Source organism: Papio anubis, chromosome 8 (genome assembly GCF_008728515.1).
Source record: "Papio anubis isolate 15944 chromosome 8, Panubis1.0, whole genome shotgun sequence".
In the NCBI taxonomy this organism is placed as follows: Eukaryota; Metazoa; Chordata; class Mammalia; order Primates; family Cercopithecidae; genus Papio; species Papio anubis.
The window spans coordinates 67,197,322-67,203,321 of NC_044983.1; positions in this window are offsets into that span (position 1 = coordinate 67,197,322).

Below are 6,000 nucleotides of genomic sequence, written 5' to 3' on the forward strand. Positions count from 1 at the left end.
TGGGCTTTTTACTTTCACTTAGCTAAGTCACTTATTATGGTGAGGAATTATGTTAACTCTTTCAGTATAAAGTGCATCTCTTCAGTCTAGAGACCATTAGTAGAAGGCACTAGAATAATAATACCAACAAAAGTTATGCTAAGACTAAAGATAGAGTCTCTAAGCTCTAGGACCTTTATATAAGTACATGCACTCTTTAATCTGCTGGAATATCCTGTAATCTGAAAATTATTTATCCCCTAAAACATGCGTGAACTAAACTAGGGAGAAGTTTACTCACTAAATAGGAACTTATTACATGAGCCATAAATTGTGACTTTTCCAGTCAATTTCTTATTACATTAGGACTGGTTTTCTAAACCAGCTATTGTTGGCTAACATTAGGAAGTAAATTTCCCCATCAAGACTTCTAAAGGACATCACCAGATTCTTTAATTATACCAGGGATTTGGGAGGTATGCAGTGAAGGGATCTGAGGTGAAGGGAACAAGCTTACTTTTATCTTTATTCACTCTCAGCTTAGGAGACCAAGTGAGGAATGCAACACTAGGATTCTTGACCAGATTTCTACTAAAGTAAAGACTTAAGGTTAATTTTCAAGTAATGTTTTACCTATGTCTCATAAATAATTACTATGCTAAACTTCACTGTATGTTTAATTAACTAAAAAGGAAAACCTGTCCTGTTGAATGTTTCCTTTTAGTGAATCAAAGTTATTTAGATAAAATGTTTCTGCATGTTTAACTTAATTTATCTAATTTTTATTTTATCACTTTTTTCTCTTGGCATAAATATATATACATATATGTCTATATGTTTTTGTTGTCATACATATGTATGTCTGTATATATGCTTTTTGTTGTCAACTGTTATAGGTGGAGCTTTCCTGAACTTTCAATTTACTTTTATCCAGATTATTCTACTTACTGCCATATCCATTTGTGACCTGACATTTACAAAGAGATGATATTTAACGAGTGCTTTTAGGGAATATGATTAGTCAGTGTGTCAGTCATATGTTCTCCCCCTCCCCCTGGAAAAGGCAATGGCTGATTGTTCTTTTAAACTGTCTGTATCATATGACAAACATCAGATTTATTATTTTTTCTCACAACTAGGGAAGTTTTAAAATAGCACCTTTTTCTTCAAGAGTAAAATTGCAGGTGAATTTTAAAAATAATATTCATCATTTTGCTCTTCCAGTATGGTTTAGAACAGAACTGCATGCTCCACAAGTAAACCCCAATGGCCAGGAGAATGGAAATGCTTGGAAGTTTGACTCATGAAGAGTGGACCTCAAGTTTATGACTTTTAGATTATATTTCCTTAGACATACTACTTGCACTTATCTAGGTTAAATCTTATTTGCTGTTTCCTGACCATGCTTTTGGCAGATAGCTGATAGTACTTTTGTTGACTTTGGTTTACAGTTGTAAATTACAGTTAAACTCTTTAAAAAGAAAAATCTATTTCATTCTGTGACTTCTATCATCATGCAAAAACAAAACTAAACAGGTATACCCTTATTTCACAAAGGCCAGGATATGAAAGCTTGGATTCATCAAAAAGATGTAACATTAAAGGTTTTGTTCTATAAAAACATAGACAGGATGGAGGCCCATTGAGACGAAACAAGCAGCTCTCCTTTAGCCAACAATAAGCCTGAAGAATAGTCCTAGAGGTAGCAGTAAAAATAATGTTCAGACTTCCTTGCCTTGTATGCCAAACCAAGCACCACCAATGTGCCAAAATTAGTGCCAAAGGAGTAGTGGAAAGAGGAAAGCAAACAATACATTGTTTGTTTGATAGGTATAAAATATTTAGAGTGAGGAAAATTAAGTCTCCAACATGGTAATTGTCTTTACTTCTTAACATATAACAAGAGGCACTGAAAAGCTATTTTGGGTAATGAAAATCTAAGTGTCCTTGAATATTTGTCAGATGGAGGGCTGAATTGCTGATTGGGGTTGACTTGTTTTGTTTTGTTGTCTGTTTTGTTTGTTTGTTTGTTTTGTTTTAATTCCTTGCCTCCATGTGGTTTCTCTCCTAACAGAGATATTTTGTTTGTGTGTATTGTTTGGCTACGATATTCTATTTTATCAAATAAATGTATTATTTTTAACCTATCCGTTAAGGAACAAAACCGAAAATTGCTTTCGCCATCACTTAAAACCAGTGCTCCTACATGATATTAAATATATGTATAAACTGAATCATAACTCAAAACCATATGTTTATGGTGAGTTTGAAAGGAGGGACTCCAAAGGATAAATTTTATTTATTTTTCAGAATGTACAATATACTAACAACTATTGGCCATTTTATTCTGAAATATTTGTCCCAGGATTTCACTTAATTTGCTGAAGATAATGAGGTAAATGGCTAGCCCAAATATTGCCTAAATCTAACATACTGTAGGTACTTCCCTTAAAATCATAGAATATATATGCAAAAGGAAAACTCAAATAACAACAGCTAAGGAAAACTACTGATCAACTGGGACAAAATGTTAGTTGGAGTAAAAACCAGTTACTCATACACACACATATGTAAACAAGAAAACATATGAACCCTGTAGTCATTGCAGTGTGATCCCTTATAACAATTTTTAATCTTTAAGTTATGTATAATTTCTTAGCAGTCTCAAGTCACTAATTTAATAGGTCTGGGTCGGGTCCCAGCAACTCGGGTAATTCTTACATGCAAGCAGATGCAATGACATCCACGGAGGCAAAACGTGGCGTGCGTTTGTTTACCTGTATTCTGTGCTGTTGGAAGTGGGTTGTCAGTGAGGCCAGACGCAAGGGGATATAAACGCATGTAGAAAATTAATTGTGAGCTAGAAATGCTGATCAAATCGTTTGCATCACAAAGCAGTGTTTACTGTTAAGAAATACTGCAAATGTAGTTGCAAGGATCAAAAGTGGGTGGCTCATTTGATATGAAAATTGAGCTGGGGGGAGCGAAAGAGAGAGAGAGAGAGAGAAAGAGACAGAGAGAGAAAGAGACAGAGAGAGAAAGAGAGAGACAGAGAGAGAGAGAGAGACTGGGGTCGCCCGCAGGTCTGTGGCGACTTGGGAGGAATCATATGACCAAAGACCAAGAAACGACTTGAGCCCAGTTCATATAGTTAAGCGAAATTCACCTCAGGTAGAAGGGTTTTCTTTCGTCGATTTCACCTTCACTCTACGGAAATCTAGCTTCTTAGGCAAGGTTTAGCTCGTTTCTCAAGCCTAGGACGCTGGTGTATTTTGAGGCAGTCTCCTAGAAGTCTTGGGAGACTCTGGGAGTTGGTCCAGTGTGCAGGCGCGACCTATAGCTCTGCCTGGTGGATCTGCAATTCGATTTCAGGCCTTTTTCCCCCTCGGCATTTTTTTTTTCCCTGACTACTTGAGAGGAAAAAAACAAAAACTGTATAAGAAACTCGAGAAGAGACTGTGGGATGCAGAACCGCACACGTGGTCCTGCAAATTGGATAGGAGACTGGGGGAGGCGGGGAAGAGAGAAGTGAAACTGGAAATTATGGTACAGCTTTAGAATCCGAGAATCTCCATTGTTCTTTCCCAGTCTGTATTGTTTTTGGTTCTTCACAGCTGCACTTATCCAATAAAAGTGGAAGAGCGAAGGTGATGGTCTGAACAGGGACGTGTCTATGGACAGAAATGTACAAGCAGCATGTCGTGGGGATTTTTGCTGGGAAGCCTCAAAAGAGAGATGCAGTTCCTGAGGCTGTTTCTAAGTAGTTGTAGATTATTTTACCAAAGATTATGAACAGCTTCGTTGTCCAAATCTAAGACACAGAAATGTGTCACCTCCTTCAAACAGGACAATCGAATTTCATTCCTTTAGAGAGCAGTCAAGCCCTCAGGAATTAGAGAAGATGAAAGAACATCCTTTTATGATATGTTTTGGGCAGCTAAACAGGTAGGCAGATAAATAAAAGAAAGTGGATTGCTTCTGGAAGCTGTTTTGCTTCAGAATGTGCCTTTTGGCTAAAAATAATTTATTGTAAATAAAAGGAAAAGACAAACTTCTGTCAATGTAGATGCATCATTTGATAAATAAAATCGAAAACGAATTTTCTTTGGAAAGGAAAAGATAAAGTGCTACTTCTGATACCTCAATCAAGTCAAGATTTAAGAAAAATTATTCACCAATAAGAATGTTGAATTTTGTTTTTCTTTTCTAACATGTCTTGAATTAAATAAAACCTGTTAACAAGATTGTAATGAAAACTTTGCATGATCTAAACATCCAAAGAGAAAAATTCTAGATTGATTGTATTTGGGGACCGCAAAGATTTTATTGCTAGATATCACCGAGGTAGTGGAACCAGAGGCTGAGAAAGCAGTGGGACTCTGCCTGGGGCCGGGGGCCGGGGGCCGGGGGAGACTTTAGAAAACGTTCCCCCAATTCCAAAGAAAGAAAAAAGAAAAAAAAAACTGCATAAAAGGTTGAGCTAAGCTTTATTTTTTCAGGATATATTTTCGAATGTATAGATTTTGAAGGCCAATTACCAATTCACGAATGTATGGAAATAAAACACAAGAGCAAATGCCTGTGGTTTACGTATGCTTCGTAAAATCACGGGGTTTTTATATTCATGTGGATAATGGAGAGAGATAAAATGATAGATAAAAGCCCGTTTGGGTTTGTCGTGGATTTCCATACACGACAGATATTTTCTTAAGTTTCCAAATTCTTCATTTAAAAACACTTGTCTAATATTTTAAGCTTCCGACACGGCAGTAGACATGTCCTTATTTTGCTTCTCGGAAGTACTTGGGAAAAGATAACCTAAGAGATACTTCTAAGTGAAGCCCGTCCTTGCTGGTTGACCTCAGGAAACCATGGGAGGTGTGTGGTCATCTCTGCAAGGATGCTGGGTGTGAAAAGGTGAGGGAACTTCAACTGACATCCACCGTCCCATGTCCTTGTGGAGCTTTGAATAACGCTTATTTAGCACCATTCTTCGGATGCAAGGAAGGAGAAGGAGAGAGCTCCTTCCAGTGGGAGAAGTGGATGTAAGGGGCATTTTATGACGCCTTGGTGAGGAGAGCAGATCAGGAAAGCCCCCTGGGGCTGCTGAGTTCCTTCAAGATTGGGTAAGTCTGCAGATGAGGCCTGCGGGTGGAGCCGGCGCCTAAGCTGCGGATCAGTTCTGCGGGCGCTCGCTCTCTCCACGCACCGCCCGCGCGCCCGCGGCAGCCACGAGCGTCCCGGGCGGGGAAACCAGTTGCCTCCCGGCGGTGCCTATTACTAGCAGCTGCTTCTGCTTAGCCCTGCGAGGATCGGTTTGCCCCAACCCACGGCCTCTCCCAGGGTTCGGTCTTCTCCCGCCCCTCCCTCCCTTCCCCGCCTCTCCCCCCAGCTCCACAGTGGCCGCGGCCGGTCAACGCTGTCGCGCAGTCACTGGCGCAGGTTCCCAGCTCTCAGTTGGGGGTTCGGGGGGAGGGAGCAGGAGGAATGAGCCAGAAAGAACGGGAGGCTTTAAGCCCACCGAGGGAAGTTAGAGGAAGGCGCTGTGGCTGCGGGATTAGGAGGCCACAGACGGGAACGGCGCCGAGCTAGACTAGCTGTAGAAGGCTGTCTCTCCACCCCGCCAGAGCGCGCCGAGAAGGAGTGGGAGGCCTGGGCAGGAAAGAGGTGCTCCTGCGCCCACCCGAGCCCTGCTGGCCACCTGTGGCGTCGGGGAGACCACCTGTGGAGAGGGTGCAGGGATGCTGCTGCCCTGAAGCGGGACCCCCAGGAACTAGCGAAACGTGCCGGCGAAGAGCGCATGGTGACCCCAGGGGCAGAGTAACCGTGGCGGTCCTCTCCCTCTTTCTGGCACTCCACTGTCAGCATCTGCTAGAGGCAAACGCCCAGGAAGCGCTGCGGATGCACGCAAGGTTTCGATGGACTGGGACAGGAAAATCGCTTCTGCAGCGCGGGGCAGCGCAAACTGGGGGCCGGGTCACTGAGGTGGCCCCGGCTGCAGCGACTGGCGTCGGTTTCTCC